Source organism: Eurosta solidaginis, chromosome 5, assembly GCF_040869045.1.
Source record: "Eurosta solidaginis isolate ZX-2024a chromosome 5, ASM4086904v1, whole genome shotgun sequence".
NCBI lineage: Eukaryota > Metazoa > Arthropoda > Insecta > Diptera > Tephritidae > Eurosta > Eurosta solidaginis.
The window spans coordinates 229,294,622-229,320,928 of NC_090323.1; the positions used below are offsets into that span (position 1 = coordinate 229,294,622).

Sequence of the window (26,307 nt, forward strand, 5' to 3'; positions counted from 1 at the left end):
TTCCGCAATTCAAGTGAGAGCTTCACATAAAAGTGACTCTAAGGAAGAGCATTATCATAATTAATACACATAGGTATATCCTGCAGGATGTGATTTGCTTGGAGGACTTACGCGCAACAGCATCACAAATTTCACCACCATTCACTCACCAAACTTTCGTCCCTTAATTCCGCCATTCAATGAAGTCCTTCCTTCGTTGAGTTCATTTGTTATACTCTCTCAAATTTATCGTGTACTCTTTCGTGTTCTCAATACATCTTCGTATTTCTGCTTGTTGCGCATGTTCCAAAAATAGTCAACATGGGGTATGTTCTTGTTAAAGTCTATATTTAGCTACACATGTTGATGTGGTGCGAAATGGTATATATATAGATTTGTGGTTGCTTAAAATATTAATGCTGGAAGTAGTAGACTTTAGAATTTGCTGTTTTCTACTTTGAATCCGCTCTTTGGCTCAAAGTGCTAGCTGGGAATATACTCAGAGACAAGACACGTTAGGAATGAATTTCGATAAAATGATAATAAGATGGATTTGTGTTAATATAAAACAAAATCAAGAGGGAACAATAAGAATTAGAATGGTATGTAAAGATATTAGATAAGGAGCGAATTGGAAATAAGGGAAACGAATTGAATTTTATAAAAATTTGTGAAAAGAAATTAATGGAAATTAGGTTGAGGTTACTGTCAAGGAGGCACACATATGCCAGTATTAGGAGGCTCGTTGTGATTCCAACAAGCGCACCACTATCTCTCCTCTTCGATTCAGTTCGAGGACCTGATAAGGGCTATTAATTCATTGATATACTCGTAGCACCCCATTACCTGGCGTAGTTTATCAAAAAAGGGAGCTCTCAGCGAGAGCCGGGCAGTTGTACATTTGGTGGTTCATGGTCTCCTGCTTTTCTTCATCTTTACAACACCTAGTGCGTCGACGAAAGGGCACCCATAATTTTCTGCATGCCTACCTATAAGGCAGTGCCCAGTTGGAACTACTAAAAGTGGATATTTTATCCCTACATAGGTTTTAAATGTGACGCGTTCTCTTAAGATGCCGCTTTAGGCAAACTTTCTTTGATGTCCCACAGCCTGGAGTTTGTATACTTCTGGCGTTGGCTTGTCGGTAGATGTACCCTTCTAGCGCTCACTTGTATGTGCCAATAGTATAGCTGACAGTTTTTCGGAGGTTATCGCGCCTTGCATTTATTATTATATACCCCTCCATCCACCCTACGTTTAAATTAGAGCCGTTGGTTTTTATGAAAATCCTGCTGCCAGCAATGAGGCACCCATGCGACTCCACACAATCATCCTTGCTGGTAGATGTTGCTCTGCCCTAGCCTCGTTCTGTCGGCATAACTTTTAGGTAGTTTTTACCTTTTACTCTCCCTTCTCCATTCGCGTTCCCATTCCTATTCCAAGTCCCCAAAAAAAGTGTCATAAATACTAATCTGGGCAAAAGGCTACCTATATGCCCAATTTCAGGTAAATCGGACCAAGAACAGAAATTGTTCAAAATGTTCGGTCCCTGGTCATCTTCCCTTAACAAAATGTTTCGTAAATACTATTCTAGGCAAAGGGCTAGCTATATACCAAATATTAGGCAAAGCGGACCCTGAATAGTATTTGTTCGACTAGATCGGTCCCTGATCCACTTCCTGGAAAGAAACTTCACAGCAACACTATCCTGTCTTTCAAGTTGGATCAAACTGCACGCGGTGTGCAAATTTGATTGAAATAGATTAAGTAGCTTAGGATTCCATCGTGGACAAACAACGTGACACGAAATTTATATATGTATACTAGCAGACTCGGCAGATGTCGTTCTGCCCCCAATTTAGCCAATCTGCATACATTTTATTAAGCTTTTTCCGTCTGACTCTGCCCTCCCCCCCTCTTCACTTTTTCCTAATCCTTTTATTCACTCCTCCCTCCGTCTTTTTCGCTCCATCTATCTCCATCTTCGTCTCATTCTATCTTTTTGTCAATATCCTTCTCTTTCTCTCTTTTCTCTTCTCTCAACTTCTTCTCATTATTTTGCATCCCTTATTGCCTGTCCCAGAAGGTGGTATGAATTTGATTCCAGTCCCAGTCCCAGTCCCACTCCGAGTCTCAGTCCCAGTCCTAGTCCTAATCCCAGTCCCAGTCCGTCTCTGGATAATATATTACTCTCTACTAAAGCACTCATCAACCGCTTTCATTTGATATCGATAACCCTAGTCACCCAGGGGTATGAAAATTGCCCTCTACTAAAGCAGCCATCAACAGCTTTCATTTGATGTCCATATTCGAGGAGTACCCAGGTCCACGTTTTGGCCTATATCTCGAGACCCGTGTCACCCAGGGGTATGAAAATTACCCTCTACTAAAGCACTCATGAACAGCTTTCATTTGATATCCATTTTATATAAACACACTCTAGGGGTACCTGGGTCCACGTTTTGGCCTATATCACGAGAACCTAGTCACCCAGGGGTATGAAAATTACCCCCTACTAAAGCACTCATCAACAGATTTCATTTGATATCCATATTCTATAAACACACTTTAGGGGTACCCGGGTCCACGTTTTGGCCTATATCTCGAGACCCTAATCACCCAGTCACCTATCCTATTGAAAATAATTTATTTTTGATTGTCATTTGTTACATACACCTCTACATATAATAAAATTGTAACAGGTTGGACCAACGGAACCCAAAACTACAATTTTTAGAATTTTTGTCTGTCTGTCTGTCTGTCTGTATGATTGTTCGGGCATCACGTAAAAACTACTGGTTAGAATTGCATGAAACTTCTCCATTCTATCACATGACGTCTAACTTAAAACTTAGGATAACCTTCATTTGGATATCTCACCCAGTTCCTGAGTTATTGCCCAAAATTCGTTTATAAAATATGCCTATCAAACGCACGGTACTGGGACTGGGATTAGGACTAGGACTGAGACTGAGACTGAGACTGAGACTGAGACTGAGACTGGGACTGGGACTGAGACTCGGAATGGGACTGAAACAAAATACATACCACCCTCTGGGACTGGCAATAAGATATGAAGAAGAATGAGTAAAAATTTGAGAGAGGAGAAAAGAGAGAAGGAGAAAGAGACTGAGAAATAGATAGAATGAGAGGAAGATTGAGATAGATGAAGCGAAAAATACGGAGGGATGTGTGAATACAAGGATTAGGAAAAAGTAGAGGGCGAGGGCAGAGTTAGACGGCAAAAGCTTATTAAAACGTATGCAGATAGACCAAATTTAGGGCAGAACAACGTCTGCCGGGTCCGCTAGTTGATAATAAAATTCGAAGCAACAAGCAAACCGACTGGATTTTTTAATCGATTAGGCATTCAATAAAGCAATAGCGAGTTAATTAAGAATTTGTATTTTGTATGGAAGATTGAGTTCAATTAGGGTTTTAATGTAGACAACTTGACTAATTATTTCATTAGGCCTCTGTGTGAAATTGGCATACGACTATTTTAATTTTTCTAATAAAAAGAAGTTTGCGTGACGAAAAAGCGTGGATAAAACATAGGAAAAAACACCTTTTAGAATGTTCAGGTACAAATATCTCGAAAACCAGAACCAATTTGAAAATCCTGGCACCGGAATCAGATTTGAAAAAAAAAGATATATCTTCACCAAATTTCATACGCGGGCTTATCTGAAATATATTTGTATTGAAAATGGTCCAATTCAGATAACAAAGACGTCTACTTTTGCGATATCGAAAATTTGGAAAAATGGAAAAATTGGGAAAGCGCATTAAGAAATAGGGTAAAGTGATGCAACTTGGAGAGTAAAGTAACTTAAAAACGTCGATGGGAAATTGATTAATATTTAGGAAAGAGAGCAGGAAAAATTTTTCAAGCTGTAAATCGGAATTACATTTGTTTAACAAAAAAATTGCTTAAAGTTTTAACCTTCTCAAAAGTCGCAAAAAATATATGGCACACAATTGCATTAGATAGATATTCTAGAGCAAATTACGAAAATTAAAAAAAAAATAAGTAAGGACGGGACTGTCTTCGACTGTGCCGAAGACTACATACCTTTCATGAATGGGGCTGAACAATAATCTTATCCCGTTCGTAATCTCCAAATAACCGGATGTTTAAGGTAAGATATATGTATATAGTGAACAGATGTACACACCTAAAACATTTTTAAGATAAATATAAAATAAAAAATGGCAAAAAACCCCCTTATCTGAACGATCGGTTGTATAGGATATATATTATATATAGCTCTGATCGAAATGATTTTTACAGGAAATCTTCTATGATATATTAGAATAAATATCAAAAAGTTTAACGTTTTTATATTGGAAATTAAGGGAGAAATTGTCAAAAATCTTTCTATCTGAACGATCGGTTGTATGGGATATATACTATATATTGCTTCGATCAAATTGATTTTTCCAGAAAATCTTCTATGATATATTAAAATATATAGCACCGAGTTTCACGTTTATACTTTCTAAAATGCGGCAGGAATGACCAAAATCGTCTTATCTGAACGGAGATATATGTTATAGTGGTCCGATCCTACCGGATCCGACAAATGTCTAATATAATACAAAAGTACATCCTTGTGCCAAATTTCATTGAGATATCGCAAAATTTGAGAGACTAGTCTACGTTCAAGCAGAAAGACGGACGGAGAAGCGGACGGACGGACAGACGGACATGGCTATATCAACTCAGTTCGTCGCCCTGATCAATTCGGTATACTTAATGGTGAGTCTATCTTCTATATTTCTCAACGTTACAAACATCGGACAAAAGTTAATATACCATTTCATGTTCGTGAAAGGTATAAAAACTACACATACGTAACTGAGTTAATGCGGAGGTTATTGGCAAAATCTGACAGCTTTGAACAGAGCGATGAGTAGATTAGAGTGCGTGAGCTCAAATGGGTCTGAAGAAGGATATGCGAATGCCGAAAGATAAATGTGTGTTCTAAGTTAAATGATGTTTATATATCTAATGTTCACAAACGTTAAAAACTGATTTTATAAAAATCAATTAGGCATGTGATATGCTTTAATCAAATTTTATATTGGAAACCATGGTAACCACTCAAATCTTAAAATTTTACATGAATACGACTTTCTTGCGAGTTGCCCAAATGTTTTCAAAAACGGGAACTCAAATTTGGCTTTATTTTCAGTACATTTGAGCTGAGGCTTCTTTTTTGGCAAGTCATCTCTGGAACAAAATGTTTCCCATATTTATTAAAAAATTTGAGGCTATTATGACAACATTTTTTGAGTTTTTATATCCCTGTAATAGTCTTTTTTTATTTTTATTATACAATCTTTGGAAAATATATTTTCAAAGACTATGAAAAAGTAGCATACTTTGAGGAGCTCGGTTAGCAGACAAAAAAAATTTAAACAAGTAAGGAAGGCTAAGTTCGGATGTAACCGAACATTAAATACTCAGCTGGGAGCTATGGAGACAAAATAAGGGAAAATCACCACGTAGGAAAATGAACCTTAGGTAACCCTGGAATGTGTTTGTATGACAGCGGTATCAAATGGAAGGTATTAAAGAGTATTTTAAGAGGGAGTGGGCCTTAGTTCTATAGGTGGACCCCTTTTCGAGATATCGCCATAAATGTAGACCAGGTGTGACTCCAGAATTTGTTTGTACAATATGTAGATACAAAGGTGTTAATTGTTGATGAAAGGTGTTAATGAGTACTGTAAAAGGGAGTGGAAGTAGTTGTATATGTGAAGGCGTTTTCGAGATATGGACCAAAATGTGGACCAGGGTGACCCAGAACATCATCTGTCGGGTACCGCTAATTTATTTATATATGTAATTCCACGAACGATATTCCTGCAAAGATTCTAAGGACTTTTGGTTTCGCCCTGCAGAACTTTTTCATTTTCTTCTACTTAATGTGGTAGGTGTGACACCCATTTTGAAAAGTTTTTTTCTAAGGTTATATTTTGCGTCAATAAACCAATCTAATTACCATGTTTCATCCCTTTTTTCGTATTTGGTATAGAATTATGGCATTTTTTTCATTTTTCGTAACTTTCGATATCGAAAAAGTGGGCGTGGTCATAGTCGGAGTTCGGCCATTTTTTACACCAATACAAAGTGAGTTCAGATAAGTACGTCAACTGAGTTTAGCAAAGATATATCGATTTTTGCTCAAGTTATCGTTTTAATGGCCGAGCGGAGGGACAGATGGTCGACTGTGTATAAAAACTGGGCGTGGCTTCAACCGATTTCGAACTTTTTCACAAAAAAAACAGTTATTGTCCTAGAATCTAAGCCCCTACCAAATTTCGCAAGGATTGGTAAATTTTTGTTCGACTTAAAGCATTAAAAGTATCATAGACAAATTAAATGAAAAAGGGCGGAGACACGCCCATTTTGAAATTTTCTTTTATTTTTGTATTTTATTGCACCATATCATTACTGGAGTCGAATGTTGACATAATTTATTTATATACTGTAAAAATATCAAATTTTTTGTTAAAATTTGACTTAAAAAAAATTTTTTTTAAAGTGGGCGTGGTCGTTCTCCGATTTTGCTAATTTTTATTGAGCATGTATATAGTAGTAGGAGTAAGATTCCTGCCAAATTTCATCATGATATCTTCAACCACTGCCAAATTACAGCTTGCGCAACTTTTAAATTACCTTCTTTTAAAAGTGGGCGGTGCCACGCCCGTTGTCCAAAATTTTACTAATTTTCTATTCTGCATCATAAGTTCAACTCACCTACCAAGTTTCATCGCTTTATCTGTCTTTGGTAATGAATTATTGCACTTTTTCGGTTTTTCGAAATTTTCGATATCGATAAAGTGGGCTTGTAGTCCGACATCGTTCATTTTAAATAGCGATCTGAGATGAGTGCCCAAGAAACTGCATACCAAATTTCATCAAGATACCTCAAAAATGTACTCAAGTTATCGTGTTAACGGGCAGACGGACGAACGGACGGACGGACGGACGGACGGACGGACATGGCTCAATCAAATTTTTTTTCGATACTGATGATTTTGATATATGGAAGTCTATATCTATCTCGATTCCTTTATACCTGTACAACCAACCGTTATCCAATTAAAGTTAATATACATTGTGAGCTCTGCTCAACTGAGTAGAAATTAGTGCAGGGTTCAAAAGTGTATATGAAGAAAATATAGAGCTTCTCAAAATTAAAACAACGACATATAAATTTGAAAAATTGGATGTGATATGATAAAAACATCATATTTAGTAGGCTCAAAAAGAATAAAAATCTTTCTAACGTAAGCTTTAAAATTAAGGGCGGAGTAGTCTAATGTATATACATTTATATAAATATATGCTTAGTGTGTGTAAATATGGTGTCTATGCACGCGTGTATGTCCTCATAATTTTAATGCAAAATTTAAATGGAAATGTAAATGCAAATGAAACAACAATAACAAATGAGGCAATGATTTGAAAACATGTAACAGGCAATTTACATCAAATCCGTAAAACACAAAAGCTCAGCTATCAACATTTGTATATGCATATGTATGAATTGAAATACGTATATTATTTCACACAGCGTACTTAGTGAATATTTAAGCCACATGTGTCCTATGTCCTATGTACGATGTGAATTGTGCGTGCCTACTTTACATGATACAGGTGTCCTAATTTAAAGCCATCAACAAATGTTATTTATATGCTGCAAAGTGTCATTTGAATCAATATGCAGTTTTATAGGTGCGATGCGTATAAACAAGTGACTATATAAAGGGTGTATTTTTAGTAGAATGAAATTTAAATTGTAATATAATGTATTCAGAGCTGTTTCATTGGCCCCTATAAAAAGTATCTTAAATGTTGAAAGCCAAAAGTAAGCAAAACGTTATCCTTAAACAAAGATTTTGTCCAGATGAGTTGTTACTAAATATATTAATCTGTGCGCCACCTAAGGGATTTAGCTGTATACTAGAAAATAATGAAATTAAGTCAACTACTCTTATACTAACGCCAAATACCCAATGTTCATTTTTCAGCTTTGCTATCTACTATATTGTAACGAATGTACTGCAAATCCTCTTCATTGCAACCTTCTGCTAAGTTCGAACCACTAAACTGTTGAATAAATAACTCCACTCTTCAATATTGCAAAATGGCCTTTATTAAAGTACTTCACAATAACACTTATACTTCGCTTACTGATAGCTTGCTCAATTCAAGCTGATTCTCGCGCCTCTACTGTTGTCGCCTTTTATACTGTCTGGTTTCCTCGTTGCATACCTCTAGGCTTTTCCTTTCCAGAACTTACTAGTTCGTTATCAGATACAAAATCACCAGCCACAACTACGCTTATAGCTTCTCATATGCGCGTGAGTAATACTTGCACATATTATAGCCCTCTCTTGTGAGCACCTCAGATAAGATATATGCATGTGTTTGTGCGTTGCTTCTCCGCTGCGCGTACGTAGACATGTGTAGACATAATGATTGAATTATTGATGTGCATCAAGTCACTGCTTAGCATCAGCTTAGAGATGACAGTACCCCTTAGTGTTGCTAATACTCGTAACTATATGTATATTTGTGAACATATGTACATACATGTGTATTAGGCCGGGTAGATTTGTGGGGAAGCAAACAAATCGCCCATTGCTCTGTGAAAGTCTTATTCTAGGGATCAAGATATGAAACTTTGCCGAAGGAACCATACCTCTAAAACGAATTCTGATGTCCCCCCTTTGGGTCGTAGGGGCAAATTTTGAAAAATCTCACTTTGAAATGCCTATGTTTTTTCTTTTTGGAGTTTATTTTTCTCTTTAGAAATTTATTTAGTCAGAACATATGTAAATTAAAAAATGAATTTAACTTAGTAACAGAAAAGAAATTTAAAAAAATTATTAGAAATTAGCGTTTTTACAACCCCCTTTTAAAACCAAGGCATCAATGTGATGCATTTGCATGTCGTAAACATAGTTGTGTGGGTTTTTTATTCAACCGTTTTAAAAATGAAGGTATCACTGTGACACCATTGCAGATCGTAAAATTGCTTGTGTTTTTTTTTTAAGCCACCACAAGACACAGCAGGTAGAATTGAAATTGCCCCTACCCAAAAGTTCGACCCAAAGGGGGGCACATCAGAATTCGTTTTAGAGGTATGGTTCCTTCGGCAAAGTTTCTTATTTTGATCCCTAGAATATGGTTCCTTCGGCAAAGTTTCTTATTTTGATCCCTAGAATACGATTTTCACAGAGCAATGAGCGATTTTTAAATTGACCCGCCCTAATGTGTATGTATGTTCTAACTTGCAGCCTAAACCACTGCATAGCACCAACTAAAATTTTTCCAAAACATGCTTCAAATACCCCATTCTATGATAAGGTGCATAAAAAATTTTTTTTGGACAAGAGGGCGTGGCACCGCCCATAGACGTAAAAACTTTAAAGTTTAAAGAGCCACATAATCGGACAAATGCAGATGTCGCACACCTAGATGAAAACATCGATCAAATAAAAAAATCGCAATGTTCAGTAGACGCAAAAATTGCCTGCCCCCTTCCCCAGCTGCGCCAATGCAATTTTTATTTTTTATAAAGCTTCTTCTTGCTGATTAATGGTGGTATTTATAAACTGAGTATACAGTTTGGGAGTTATTGCGAAACCCGGTGGTACTCAGGGTTGGGCATTATTCAAAATTCGAAAAGACTTTTATTTAAATAATTATTCGAATGAAAATATAGTACATACATATGTACATATCTTAAGAAAACTATTAAAAGTTAATTTTTCATGAGTAAATTATTCCCGAAAAATTTTCCCATTGAAATTTTTTTCAAAAACTCATAGTCTACTCATTTAAATATGAAGCAACAAAACTATGTATGAATGTAAACTGAAAGTAAACAAGTGCTTATTTTCGTATTTATTTATTATTCTACAAAATAATTAATTCGTCACTCAAATAAAAATATTTTAGTAAAAAAATTACCTTTATTTGTAAATAACCGACAAAGCAATTGTTTATCTTTTATTTGTTATTCGAATAAATTTTGCCCAACTCTGGTGGTACTCATGACATGAAAATTTCAAACTTTTGTGTTAGCTCCCTTTTTATCTAGGTGTGCGATATGTTTGGGAAAGTGAACGTGGCCCCCTAGTGGGCGTGATACCGCCAGTTGGCGTGGTAATGCTAGTAGGCTTGGTAGTGCCATTAGGCGTAATATTTGAGTATAGTAAGGAGTTATCACTGAAGCAAAACATATTGTAACGAATTTTGGGGAATTCTGTTATATTCAGTATAGCCAAATGCTCTTTATTTAAAACACTACTGAAGTAGTACTTCACAACTTAATTAATCGCGTCCTTCACTAATATCGTGATAAAATCAATTCATTATTTCTCAGCTTGCGCTGCTTTTATACTCCCTGTTGTCTCGTTCGCATATCTTTCCTAATGTCTAAACTTTTCACGAACATGCCTTCTGGAACAGTTACCTCAAGTGACTATATCTTTTTGAGGCATTATGTAAGACGAGTAACGGCGATGCACTATAGCTGTCTGTCTGTATGATTGTTCGGGCATCACGTAAAAACTACTGGTTAGAATTGCATGAAACTTCTCCATTCTATCACATGACGTCTAACTTAAAACTTAGGATAACCTTCATTTGGATATCTCACCCAGTTCCTGAGTTATTGCCCAAAATTCGTTTATAAAATATGCCTATCAAACGCACGGTACTGGGACTGGGATTAGGACTAGGACTAAGACTGAGACTGAGACTGAGACTGGGACTGGGACTGAGACTCGGAATGGGACTGAAACAAAATACATACCACCCTCTGGGACTGGCAATAAGATATGAAGAAGAATGAGTAAAAATTTGAGAGAGGAGAAAAGAGAGAAGGAGAAAGAGACTGAGAAATAGATAGAATGAGAGGAAGATGGAGATAGATGAAGCGAAAAATACGGAGGAAGGTGTGAATACAAGGATTAGGAAAAAGTAGAGGGCGAGGGCAGAGTTAGACGGCAAGAGCTTATTAAAACGTATGCAGATAGACCAAATTTAGGGCAGAACAACGTCTGCCGGGTCCGCTAGTTGATAATAAAATTCGAAGCAACAAGCAAACCGACTGTATTTTTTAATCGATTAGGCATTCAATAAAGCAATAGCGAGTTAATTAAGAATTTGTATTTTGTATGGAAGATTGAGTTCAATTAGGGTTTTAATGTAGACAACTTGACTAATTATTTCATTAGGCCTCTGTGTGAAATTGGCATACGACTATTTTAATTTTTCTAATAAAAAGAAGTTTGCGTGACGAAAAAGCGTGGATAAAACATAGGAAAAAACACCTTTTAGAATGTTCAGGTACAAATATCTCGAAAATCAGAACCAATTTGAAAATCCTGGCACCGGACTCAGATTTGAAAAAAAAAAGATATATCGTCACCAAATTTCATACGCGGGCTTATCTGAAATATATTTGTATTGAAAATGGTCCAATTCAGATAATAAAGACGTCTACTTTTGCGATATCGAAAATTTGGAAAAATGGAAAAATTGGGAAAGCGCATTAAGAAATAGGGTAAAGTGATGCAACTTGGAGAGTAAAGTAACTTAAAAACGTCGATGGGAAATTGATTAATATTTAGGAAAGAGAGCAGGAAAAATTTTTCAAGCTGTAAATCGGAATTACATTTGTTTAACAAAAAAATTGCTTAAAGTTTTAACCTTCTCAAAAGTCGCAAAAAATATATGGCACACAATTGCATTAGATAGATATTCTAGAGCAAATTACGAAAATTAAAAAAAAAATAAGTAAGGACGGGACTGTCTTCGACTGTGCCGAAGACTACATACCTTTCATGAATGGGGCTGAACAATAATCTTATCCCGTTCGTAATCTCCAAATAACCGGATGTTTAAGGTAAGATATATGTATATAGTGAACAGATGTACACACCTAAAACATTTTTAAGATAAATATAAAATAAAAAATGGCAAAAAACCCCCTTATCTGAACGATCGGTTGTATAGGATATATATTATATATAGCTCTGATCGAAATGATTTTTACAGGAAATCTTCTATGATATATTAGAATAAATATCACAAAGTTTAACGTTTTTATATTGGAAATTAAGGGAGAAATTGTCAAAAATCTTTCTATCTGAACGATCGGTTGTATGGGATATATACTATATATTGCTTCGATCAAATTGATTTTTCCAGAAAATCTTCTATGATATATTAAAATATATAGCACCGAGTTTCACGTTTATACTTTCTAAAATGCGGCAGGAATGACCAAAATCGTCTTATCTGAACGGAGATATATGTTATAGTGGTCCGATCCTACCGGATCCGACAAATGTCTAATATAATACAAAAGTACATCCTTGTGCCAAATTTCATTGAGATATCGCAAAATTTGAGAGACTAGTCTACGTTCAAGCAGAAAGACGGACGGAGAAGCGGACGGACGGACAGACGGACATGGCTATATCAACTCAGTTCGTCGCCCTGATCAATTCGGTATACTTAATGGTGAGTCTATCTTCTATATTTCTCAACGTTACAAACATCGGACAAAAGTTAATATACCATTTCATGTTCGTGAAAGGTATAAAAACTACACATACGTAACTGAGTTAATGCGGAGGTTGTTGGCAAAATCTGACAGCTTTGAACAGAGCGATGAGTAGATTAGAGTGCGTGTGCTCAAATGGGTCTGAAGAAGGATATGCGAATGCCGAAAGATAAATGTGTGTTCTAAGTTAAATGATGTTTATATATCTAATGTTCACAAACGTTAAAAACTGATTTTATAAAAATCAATTAGGCATGTGATATGCTTTAATCAAATTTTATATTGGAAACCATGGTAACCACTCAAATCTTAAAATTTTACATGAATACGACTTTCTTGCGAGTTGCCCAAATGTTTTCAAAAACGGGAACTCAAATTTGGCTTTATTTTCAGTACATTTGAGCTGAGGCTTCTTTTTTGGCAAGTCATCTCTGGAACAAAATGTTTCCCATACTTATTAAAAAATTTGAGGCTATTATGACAACATTTTTTGAGTTTTTATATCCCTGTAATAGTCTTTTTTTATTTTTATTATACAATCTTTGGAAAATATATTTTCAAAGACTATGAAAAAGTAGCATACTTTGAGGAGCTCGGTTAGCAGACAAAAAAAATTTAAACAAGTAAGGAAGGCTAAGTTCGGATGTAACCGAACATTAAATACTCAGCTGGGAGCTATGGAGACAAAATAAGGGAAAATCACCACGTAGGAAAATGAACCTTAGGTAACCCTGGAATGTGTTTGTATGACAGCGGTATCAAATGGAAGTTATTAAAGAGTATTTTAAGAGGGAGTGGGCCTTAGTTCTATAGGTGGACCCCTTTTCGAGATATCGCCATAAATGTAGACCAGGTGTGACTCCAGAATTTGTTTGTACAATATGGGTATCAAATGAAAGGTGTTAATGAGTACTGTAAAAGGGAGTGGAAGTAGTTGTATATGTGAAGGCGTTTTCGAGATATGGACCAAAATGTGGACCAGGGTGACCCAGAACATCATCTGTCGGGTACCGCTAATTTATTTATATATGTAATTCCACGAACGATATTCCTGCAAAGATTCTAAGGACTTTTGGTTTCGCCCTGCAGAACTTTTTCATTTTCTTCTACTTAATGTGGTAGGTGTGACACCCATTTTGAAAAGTTTTTTTCTAAGGTTATATTTTGCGTCAATAAACCAATCTAATTACCATGTTTCATCCCTTTTTTCGTATTTGGTATAGAATTATGGCATTTTTTTCATTTTTCGTAACTTTCGATATCGAAAAAGTGGGCGTGGTCATAGTCGGAGTTCGGCCATTTTTTACACCAATACAAAGTGAGTTCAGATAAGTACGTCAACTGAGTTTAGCAAAGATATATCGATTTTTGCTCAAGTTATCGTTTTAATGGCCGAGCGGAGGGACAGACGGTCGACTGTGTATAAAAACTGGGTGTGGCTTCAACCGATTTCGAACTTTTTCACAAAAAAAACAGTTATTGTCCTAGAATCTAAGCCCCTACCAAATTTCGCAAGGATTGGTAAATTTTTGTTCGACTTAAAGCATTTGGTGAGGAAAAGAAGCTTTTTTCTCTCCCTTTTGGGATGTTCATTTCATTTTATTAACTTTTAATTCACTTCTTATAAGTTTCTTATTTTCTAAATTGGTTATATAATATTAATATTTTGCACAACTATATTTGTTATAAGTATTATGTTTAATAAGCGGACTGTAATTTTAACGAAATTGTATGTACCAGCGACGACGATGATGTTTGCGCGATATTGATTGCTAATTAACTGAACTTGATTCCCTTTCAATAATTTCATTGGAGTTCAAGTTATGCTGTGGTATACCAAAGTGAGCTTTTTCGAAGATACTGCGTGTTGTTATTGTCTTTGCGGTCACGACAATAGCAACTGTTACATGTAAAGCGATGATGACCGGTGTGGGTGGCGAAGACGAAGAAATGGCATGATTTTATGACATATTTTGTTGCTGCAGCTACGATGAGTGATGGTGTATGTATGTATGCATGTTTTGCATGTACCTATGAAGGCAGAACGGAACAGTTTTGCGCTGTTGTTACGAAAACAATTTGCCTAATATTCAAGGGCAAACGACAATAACAAAAATGTCGATCGGATGATTCTTCCGTTGGTTTTGTTTTTAACCCATTGAGGTCTCTAGTGCCTGAACATCCTCCCCCCCATGGGAAGTGTGGCTTCCCAGAGAGATTTGAGCACTTGCGTCGACTGGTAGCTTGGCGACTCTCGTTATTGCCCTCCTATGAATGCCCGTCGCTGTTTTTACGAGAACAACACGCACCTTTCCATCTATGCCTGTGATTGTTTCAACAATGCGGCCCATAGGCCATTTTAATGGGGGAGTATTGTCTTCCTGCAATAAAACCAAATCATTTGGCTGCAAATTTGGTAATTGGGTTTTCCACTTTGTTCGTTGTTGTAATTCTCGCAAGTATTCTTTGCTCCATCTTTCCCAAAATTGCTGTTGTATCCATTGCGATAGGTGATAGCGCTTCAATGCGCCTGGGTTTGATGACGAGAGCGATGGCTCTGGTATGCTAGTGAGTGAGCGACCAATAAGAAGGTGAGCTGGTGTTATGGGGCGCATATCATCGGGACAGCTGGTCATGGGCGTTAATGGTCGGCTGTTAATAATCGCTTCAGCCTGGCAACAAATTGTGTGCAATTCATCGTGCGTTAGAATATGAGCTCCAATGGCTCTTCGTAAATAATGTTTGGCTTGTTTTACTGCGCTCTCCCAGAGGCCACCGAAGTGCGGCGAGCGGGGTGGTATAAACTTCCACTCGATAGCGTTTTCACAGCAAGCCTGTTGTACGTCATCATAATGCTGTTGTGATACGAATTGTTGAAGGAGTTCTCGAAGCTCTCGATTAGCGCCTACAAAGTTTGTTGCGTTATCTGAATAGATAACCCTACATCTTCCGCGACGAGCGATGAAACGCCTCAACGCTGCGATAAATGCTGCTGATGTGAGATCGGGTACTAGCTCCAGATGGATGGCCTTGGAACTGAAGCAGATGAAAACGGCCAGATATGCCTTTATGGGTGATTTTCCTCTTATTTTTTGCGTCATGAGTAGAGGACCACAATAATCCACCCCGGTTACTTCGAATGGAGAATATTGAGTCACCCTATCTTTAGGCAGGGAGCCCATTATCTGCTCTGCTAAAATGGGACGAAATCTGTAACAAGTGAGGCATTTATGTATTACCTGACGGATGACGTTACGTGCGTTTATAATCCAAAACCTTTCTCGTACAATGCTGTGTAAAGTCTGATTCCCAGCGTGGAGATATTGTCGATGGAGGTGGAGTATGATTGACGATACGAAGGGATGATTTTTTGGTAGCAATATAGGATGCTTTTCGTCGAACGGAAGAGTTGCGTTTCTGAGGCGACCTCCGACCCTGATGAGACCTTCATGAAGAAAAGGTGACAATTGGGCCAACGATGATTTTCGCGATACTGTGTTACTAGCTTGGAGTTGCCTTCGCTCGTCGATGAATGTTTGCTGTTGAATAAGGCGACAAACAGTGTGTAGGGCGTTGTTCATTTCTGCAACGTCGATATTGCCATTTCGATTGCTTTTACTGCGACTTGCATCGATGAAGCGGTGTACATAGCAAAATATTCGAAGCACCTTGTTGTAATTGTTGACAAACTTAAGTTCGGCGACGATGTCTTGAGTAGGTGTTGCTACTAACACCGTTTGTTGTTTGCGTTGTTCTGGCAGTTCGGTTGGGATAACTGCTGCTTGTGGCCAATGCTCATTTGGTTGAACGATGAAGTTTGGACCATTGAACCACAAATTGTTGTCGAGAAGAACGAAGATATGTGTGCGGAATCTAACAAGAATTGAGAAAACATCGTCTTGAATAGTTGGCCCAACACGTAGTAGGTCATTAAGAGATTTGCCATTCGTTGTCCGACATGATGCATCAAAGACAACGCGTATTTTAGTTGTACTGCTATCTAATTTGAGAACCGCATGGTGAGGAATATAGTTAACTGCGCCGCTGGGCAATGGCATGCGTATCATATGCGCGAGATCTATATATTCCTGCATAAACGCGGTGTAGTCGGCTTGTAAATTCTTGTTGCGACGTAGTTTTGATTCAGTGGACAAAAGGCGACGAAGAGCTATGTCGTGGGAACTGCCTAGTGATTGTGGTGCTTCTTTGAACGGAAGCCTTACGATGAATTTACCTGTAGTTGGACATCTTTTGGTTGTTTCAAGGAAGTGCCTTTCACACTCCATCTCGCTCAAAGTTAGTACCTTAGAGGGTAGTGACTGCTGCTCTAGTTGCCAAAAACGCTCTAAGATTTCATTACAGGATGGCTCCAGTGATAGGGATTCCGTTTTGTGTTGTGACGAGGCTAACGATAATTGCGAAAGTTTGGTAGTGGATAAGAAACAATCTGTGCCAACCGAAGTGTTATACGAAGTTACTAGTGCAGCCGAAGCAAGTGGTGAGTGATTGGTGACAGCACCCGCTACCACCCAACCAAGTTTTGTTTTCTGTAATAATGGTAGTTCGGTGCAAAGTCGAATTTGGCCTACCATGAGTAACTCGTAAAACACGCTCGCGCCTAGGAGAAGGTCTACAGGCCCCGGCCTATAAAAGCCCTCATCAGCTAAGGAGATATTCCTTGGCATTTTCCAGGAGCTAATATCTAACGTAGTTCGTGGCTGGAATTGTGTTATTGTTTGTACGATGATAGCATCAATTGTGGATGTATATGATGTATGAGACGATCGCAACTCAACCTTACATACATATTGCGCTTTAGTACCACATAGACCGATGCCACTAATTTCCAGGGAAAGCTTTTTACGATTCAGTCGAAGCGATTGGGCCATGCGTTCGGTGATGAAGTGTAACTGCGAAGCTGAGTCAAGCAATACCCGCGCTTGTACTGTTATGCCTGATGGATTGCGTAGCTGCACCATGGCTGTGGCTAATATGACGTGATCTGTGTTGTAACATACCTGAAGGACTGTTGGTTTCGATGATGAGGGCAAATCGATTGCTGGTGACGAAGACGATGACGGAGGTTGGACTGGAGGCGCAGTTTGTGACGACGATGGTGTTGTTGACTGATCTCGATGGAGCAGCGTATGATGGCTGACATGACACACTTGACACCTACGCGATGATGGGCACTCCTTTGATGTATGATTTAAGCCCAAACAGTTTAAACAAAGTCCTTTTTTCTTTGCTAGGTCATACCGCGAACTAGGCGTAAGTTTCATAAAGGAAGTGCAGTTGAAAACATTGTGACTTGCAACTTCATCACACAGGTTGCATTTTTGTTGTTTATGCGTAGCCACGAACGATAATTGTTTTGTGGGTTTGTGAGTTTTTGCCGCTGAATTGGACGACATTGCGGTACCAGTAGGCGGTTTCTGTGTTTCTTTACTGACATCAACCATATCGATGAGTTGGCACCTACGCTCCAAAAATTTCACCAAATCCTCCCACGTGGGTAGGTTCAGAGTTTGGGACTGTGCTGCTCGATCCCATTTTGCTGCTATTTCCTCCTCCCATTTCATTTGGGTGTTGTGATCCAATTTTGATACAACCAGATATAGAATGAGACCGTCTGCAATTTGTGTTGTACTAGCCATTGTTTGCATTGCCCGCATGTTAGAGCTAATTTTGTCGATGAATTCACGTACATTGGCAACGTTGGGGTTTGTTAAACGTTGACTATCGAAGATGTGCTGCAGGTGGGCTTGGAAAATAATGCGCTTGTTGTCGTAACGGGCTTCTAGCAATTCCAAAGCCTTTTGGTAGTTAGCACTGGTCACTTCCAACGATTGTATCAGTCTAGCAGCACACCCAGTTAAGCTTGAACGTAAATACTGGAACTTTTCAACATCACCCAGATCAGGATTTTTATCTACTAGCACCGTGAACATATTATGGAAATCCAACCACTCACGTTGACATCCACTAAAAGTTGACAACTTCAATTTTGGAAGGTGCATATGTGGGCGATGCGCATACGATGACTGTATACCAACTTGAGTACTGCTGAAAGCGGGATCTATTGATGTTGAGCGAAGATTCGACAATTTGCCTGCATATAGTGCCTTGATGTCGCAGTAGCTTTCATCTACTGTGGTGCGGTGATCTTCGAGCAATTGGGTCTCATCTAACATTTCCAACTGCGTTTGTAATTCATCGAATGAATTATAATACCTTTCGATAAGGGCAAGGTTTGCCTCCAAATGGGCGATAGTTAAATTATTGAGTTGATGGGACTCGACATTTAGAGCATATAAACGCGCCACGATGGAATCTCGCTGACAAATCTTTGTGCGAACGTCGCGACTAACTTCGACGCGGTGTTGAGGAATTTGCACCTCAACATCTCCCGATTCGCTCATGGTTTTAAATTAATTTATATTTTAATTATAATTTAATGATGCACGAATTTAGCGAAAACGAGGTGTCTCTTGAGCCGGAGATCCGGCTCGAAGGACCAGATTTTATGGTGAGGAAAAGAAGCTTTTTTCTCTCCCTTTTGGGATGTTCATTTCATTTTATTAACTTTTAATTCACTTCTTATAAGTTTCTTATTTTCTAAATTGGTTATGTAATATTAATATTTTGCACAACTATATTTGTTATAAGTATTATGTTTAATAAGCGGACTGTAATTTTAACGAAATTGTATGTACCAGCGACGACGATGATGTTTGCGCGATATTGATTGCTAATTAACTGAACTTGATTCCCTTTCAATAATTTCATTGGAGTTCAAGTTATGCTGTGGTATACCAAAGTGAGCTTTTTCGAAGATACTGCGTGTTGTTATTGTCTTTGCGGTCACGACAATAGCAACTGTTACATGTAAAGCGATGATGACCGGTGTGGGTGGCGAAGACGAAGAAATGGCATGATTTTATGACATATTTTGTTGCTGCAGCTACGATGAGTGATGGTGTATGTATGTATGCATGTTTTGCATGTACCTATGAAGGCAGAACGGAACAGTTTTGCGCTGTTGTTACGAAAACAATTTGCCTAATATTCAAGGGCAAACGACAATAACAAAAATGTCGATCGGATGATTCTTCCGTTGGTTTTGTTTTTAACCCATTGAGGTCTCTAGTGCCTGAACAGCATTAAAAGTATCATAGACAAATTAAATGAAAAAGGGCGGAGACACGCCCATTTTGAAATTTTCTTTTATTTTTGTATTTTATTGCACCATATCATTACTGGAGTCGAATGTTGACATAATTTATTTATATACTGTAAAAATATCAAATTTTTTGTTAAAATTTGACTTAAAAAAAATTTTTTTTAAAGTGGGCGTGGTCGTTCTCCGATTTTGCTAATTTTTATTGAGCATGCATATAGTAGTAGGAGTAAGATTCCTGCCAAATTTCATCATGATATCTTCAACGACTGCCAAATTACAGCTTGCGCAACTTTTAAATTACCTTCTTTTAAAAGTGGGCGGTGCCACGCCCGTTGTCCAAAATTTTACTAATTTTCTATTCTGCATCATAAGTTCAACTCACCTACCAAGTTTCATCGCTTTATCTGTCTTTGGTAATGAATTATTGCACTTTTTCGGTTTTTCGAAATTTTCGATATCGATAAAGTGGGCTTGTAGTCCGACATCGTTCATTTTAAATAGCGATCTGAGATGAGTGCCCAAGAAACTACATACCAAATTTCATCAAGATACCTCAAAAATGTACTCAAGTTATCGTGTTAACGGGCAGACGGACGAACGGACGGACGGACGCACATGGCTCAATCAAATTTTTTTTCGATACTGATGATTTTGATATATGGAAGTCTATATCTATCTCGATTCCTTTATACCTGTACAACCAACCTTTATCCAATCATAGTTAATATACTCTGTGAGCTCTGCTCAACTGAGTAAAAATTAGTGCAGAGTTCAAAAGGGTATATGAAGAAAATATAGAGCTTCTCAAAATTAAAATAACGACATATAAATTTGAAAAATTGGATGTGAAATGACCAAGATATGATAAAAACATGTTCGGTCATATTTAGTAGGCTCAAAAAGAATGAAAATCTTTCTAACGTAAGCCTTAAAATTAAGGGCGGAGTAGTCTAATGTATATACATTTATATAAATATATGCTTAGTGTGTGTAAATATGGTGTCTATGCACGCGTGTATGTCCTCATAATTTTAATGCAAAATTTAAATGGAAATGTAAATGCAAATGAAACAACAATAACAAATGAGGCAATGATTTGAAAACATGTAACAGGCAATTTACATCAAATCCGTAAAACACAAAAGCTCAGCTATCAACATTTGTATATGGATATGTATGAATTGAAATACGTATATTATTTCACACAGCGTACTTAGTGAATATTTAAGCCACATGTGTCCTATGTCCTATGTACGATGTGAATTGTGCGTGCCTACTTTACATGATACAGGTGTCCTAATTTAAAGCCATCAACAAATGTTATTTATATGCTGCAAAGTCTCATTTGAATCAATATGCAGTTTTATAGGTGCGATGCGTATAAACAAGTGACTATATAAAGGGTGTATTTTTAGTAGAATGAAATTTAAATTGTAATATAATGTATTCAGAGCTGTTTCATTGGCCCCTAAAAAAAGTATCTTAAATGTTGAAAGCCAAAAGTAAGCAAAACGTTATCCTTAAACAAAGATTTTGTCCAGATGAGTTGTTACTAAATATATTAATCTGTGCGCCACCTAAGGGATTTAGCTGTATACTAGAAAATAATGAAATTAAGTCAACTACTCTTATACTAACGCCAAATACCCAATGTTCATTTTTCAGCTTTGCTATCTACTATATTGTAACGAATGTACTGCAAATCCTCTTCATTGCAACCTTCTGCTAAGTTCGAACCACTAAACTGTTGAATAAATAACTCCACTCTTCAATATTGCAAAATGGCCTTTATTAAAGTACTTCACAATAACACTTATACTTCGCTTACTGATAGCTTGCTCAATTCAAGCTGATTCTCGCGCCTCTACTGTTGTCGCCTTTTATACTGTCTGGTTTCCTCGTTGCATACCTCTAGGCTTTTCCTTTCCAGAACTTACTAGTTCGTTATCAGATACAAAATCACCAGCCACAACTACGCTTATAGCTTCTCATATGCGCGTGAGTAATACTTGCACATATTATAGCCCTCTCTTGTGAGCACCTCAGATAAGATATATGCATGTGTTTGTGCGTTGCTTCTCCGCTGCGCGTACGTAGACATGTGTAGACATAATGATTGAATTATTGATGTGCATCAAGTCACTGCTTAGCATCAGCTTAGAGATGACAGTACCCCTTAATGTTGCTAATACTCGTAACTATATGTATATTTGTGAACATATGTACATACATGTGTATTAGGCCGGGTAGATTTGTGGGGAGGCAAACAAACCGCCCATTGCTCTGTGAAAATCTTATTCTAGGGATCAAGATATGAAACTTTGCCGAAGGAACCATACCTCTAAAACGAATTCTGATGTCCCCCCTTTGGGTCGTAGGGGCAAATTTTGAAAAATCTCACTTTGAAATGCCTATGTTTTTTCTTTTTGGAGTTTATTTTTCTCTTTAGAAATTTATTTAGTCAGAACATATGTAAATTAAAAAATGAATTTAACTTAGTAACAGAAAAGAAATTTAAAAAAATTATTAGAAATTAGCGTTTTTACAACCCCCTTTTAAAACCAAGGCATCAATGTGATGCATTTGCATGTCGTAAACATAGTTGTGTGGGTTTTTTATTCAACCGTTTTAAAAATGAAGGTATCACTGTGACACAATTGCAGATCGTAAAATTGCTTGTGTTTTTTTTTAAGCCACCACAAGACACAGCAGGTAGAATTGAAATTGCCCCTACCCAAAAGTTCGACCCAAAGGGGGGCACATCAGAATTCGTTTTAGAGGTATGGTTCCTTCGGCAAAGTTTCTTATTTTGATCCCTAGAATATGGTTCCTTCGGCAAAGGTTCTTATTTTGATCCCTAGAATACGATTTTCACAGAGCAATGAGCGATTTTTAAATTGACCCGCCCTAATGTGTATGTATGTTCTAACTTGCAGCCTAAACCACTGCATAGCACCAACTAAAATTTTTCCAAAACATGCTTCAAATACCCCATTCTATGATAAGGTGCATAAAAAATTTTTTTTGGACAAGAGGGCGTGGCACCGCCCATAGACGTAAAAACTTTAAAGTTTAAAGAGCCACATAATCGGACAAATGCAGATGTCGCACACCTAGATGAAAACATCGATCAAATAAAAAAATCGCAATGTTCAGTAGACGCAAAAATTGTCTGCCCCCTTCCCCAGCTGCGCCAATGCAATTTTTATTTTTTATAAAGCTTCTTCTTGCTGATTAATGGTGGTATTTATAAACTGAGTATACAGTTTGGGAGTTATTGCGAAACCCGGTGGTACTCAGGGTTGGGCATTATTCAAAATTCGAAAAGACTTTTATTTAAATAATTATTCGAATGAAAATATAGTACATACATATGTACATATCTTAAGAAAACTATTAAAAGTTAATTTTTCATGAGTAAATTATTCCCGAAAAATTTTCCCATTGAAATTTTTTTCAAAAACTCATAGTCTACTCATTTAAATATGAAGCAACACAACTATGTATGAATGTAAACTGAAAGTAAACAAGTGCTTATTTTCGTATTTATTTATTATTCTACAAAATAATTAATTCGTCACTCAAATAAAAATATTTTAGTAAAAAAATTACCTTTATTTGTAAATAACCGACAAAGCAATTGTTTATCTTTTATTTGTTATTCGAATAAATTTTGCCCAACTCTGGTGGTACTCATGACATGAAAATTTCAAACTTTTGTGTTAGCTCCCTTTTTATCTAGGTGTGCGATATGTTTGGGAAAGTGAACGTGGCCCCCTAGTGGGCGTGATACCGCCAGTTGGCGTGGTAATGCTAGTAGGCTTGGTAGTGCCATTAGGCGTAATATTTGAGTATAGTAAGGAGTTATCACTGAAGCAAAACATACTGTAACGAATTTTGGGGAATTCTATTATATTCAGTATAGCCAAATGCTCTTTATTTAAAACACTACTGAAGTAGTACTTCACAACTTAATTAATCGCGTCCTTCACTAATATCGTGATAAAATCAATTCATTATTTCTCAGCTTGCGCTGCTTTTATACTCCCTGTTGCCTCGTTCGCATATCTTTCCTAACGTCTAAACTTTTCACGAACATGCCTTCTGGAACAGTTACCTCAAGTGACTATATCTTTTTGAGGCATTATGTAAGACGAGTAACGGCGATGCACTATAGCTCCAGTTTACCCCTCAATGTTCCTAACAAAAAGATATTTGCGTGATACCATGTTTCAAAAAAAATGTTTTTCTCCAAAACAAAACCAAAGTTTGGCGGATTTCCCCATATGTGTATGTGAAATAATCTCTCTGCTTCAAGCTCCTGGTTATGTGTACGAGTGGCTGCTTGCTTTGATGGCTGCTTGCTTTGTTGTTGTTGTGCATTTATTTAGTAGCAGTATAGTGATGTGCAGAACTGCTAATATTCGCCACAATACGAACACATTCCTATGACTGATTTACTATATTTGTGGAAGTATATGTGTATGTATATACGTATGTTCTATGAAATAAAGGCGTGTTTAAAATTGTCGCATTTATGGCAAAGCATTGCACAATTTAAGCGATTCTATTTGGAGATCAGTTGCCGGATAAATTTGCATTCGATTTACTTTAAACTTGGTAATGGTGAGCTACAAACTGCCAATGAAAGTGATGTTGATCTTGACGCTTTGGCCATCATTGTTAAAAGTGTTGTGCGACTGAAAGCTAAAGTTTTTGGCAACCTAAAAAATTACTTTACAAATACTGACTGTTTGTGTGAGAAGGTTATCTAGATTCCTAAAAATGTTACGGATAACAGCACAAACTTTGATTTATTGCAACAGATACCCGATACAGTGCTTATATACTATAAACTATCCCAGAGTTTTTAAACTCACTTGAACCGGTATGAATTCCACCTCATGTGCCCAAAATCTAGCGCCACCGTTATGATTTTGCGCGATCTTGACCCTTCTAAACTTTGTATTGGCAAAAGACTGGTGGTAAAGCAGATGTTGGGAAATGTGATAGAGGTATCAATATTTACAGGTTGTGGCAAAGGAGAAATCTTATTTATTCCAAGAATACCACTAAGTCCTAGCAATCTGCCGTTTGCGTTTAGAATACTTGAGATCGCTCTGAGGCGTAGTTACGCCATGTCGATCAATAAATCGCAGGTCGCACTATGCTTTTCCTGTAGGCAGTTATATGTTGGATTTTCAACATTGGGAAGCCCAAATACTTTGTTTGTATACGTACCACATAATTAAACCAAAAATATAGTTAGTAATGTTTGATCAATTTAAAAAAATCGCAAATATTATCTACGAATACTTAATTAATTTCTGATTAAATGCGGTCATGTATATATGTATCATCGCTTCTATTTATACCAGAACGACGTCGGGTACCCAGCTAGTTAATAAGTAATGTCTTATAATATCTTACTGATAGTCAACTTTCTGTTATATGAACCAACGCAAACACCCTTTACATGCAGTGCAAATTCAATTTATGTTCGCATAGGGACTCGTTGCTGAAACGGAAATTAACTGGATGTATTATTTGCTCGTACAGCAAAATATTAATATTTATATGGATTATATTTTAATGCGACTTTATGCACGTACATTTCTATGTTAGCACATTAGGGTACCTCACTAAAAAAAATGTCCACCGGAAATATGAAAAAAAAAAATGTAAACCTTTTCCAAACTTTAAAGTCTATAATAACACTGTAAAAGAAACTCAGAACTTTCTTTGCAACAGGATAGTTGTGGTATTTATCAGAAAACGAATTTTCTATAGAACATTTTCGGTGAACATACTGCTACCCCAGCATGCCTGGGTTATGTTTTATTACCACTTGAAGATTAAGGGATCACATGAGGCCTTAGGCCAAGTTGAAAGAAATCTGGAAAGGTTACAACGTCATAGAAAATGTTAGGCGGAGCATAACCTGATTAAGGTTCAGTTGGTCTTACTTATGACTATCAATAGAAATTTGTCGCGTCCAAAGCTTTAATTTAATTGTCTGATCAGCGCCCCGGATTGATGAGGATTGTGATGACTAGTACCTATGACCTCCATAATTATTTTCTAGCTTTTAGTATTATTATTACATAATGTAAGTATTGTTTTCAATAAAACCGTTTAACTTAAAAAATTTGTTTAACTATTTTATTTTCAAGTTTTTATTCTTTATTTAATTGCCTATTATTTCTCATTCTATTTAGTTCATTTAGTTACTCATTATTACATGGACTCTTTCCTGACAATTTGTTACATTCTAAGTCCTCAATACATAATCCTTCCAAAGACTTTACTCGACTCTGCGCAACGTATGCTTGTCCCTCCTCCAACTTCAAAATATTTTGATGTCACTTCTACCGGACTGTATTTAATATTTGTTCCAAATATGAGCCAAATAGGACATTATAGGTCGCTTTCTATTCATGTATGTATTATGTGTTCCGAACCAAATCGGACCACAAATACGATTTTTTTGAATATCTCGATCCTTCTGACACATAGCGGCGATTTTTTTCACAGGCCGTTCTCTAT

General features: G+C 37.0%; 1 protein-coding gene across 1 annotated transcript in view; it reads right to left on the minus strand.

Annotated features, from left to right (window-relative positions):
- Nucleotides 1–26,307, minus strand: part of LOC137252707 (pleiotrophin-A-like) — a 326,419-nt gene that overhangs the window by 137,645 nt on the left and 162,467 nt on the right. The window lies entirely within an intron of this gene.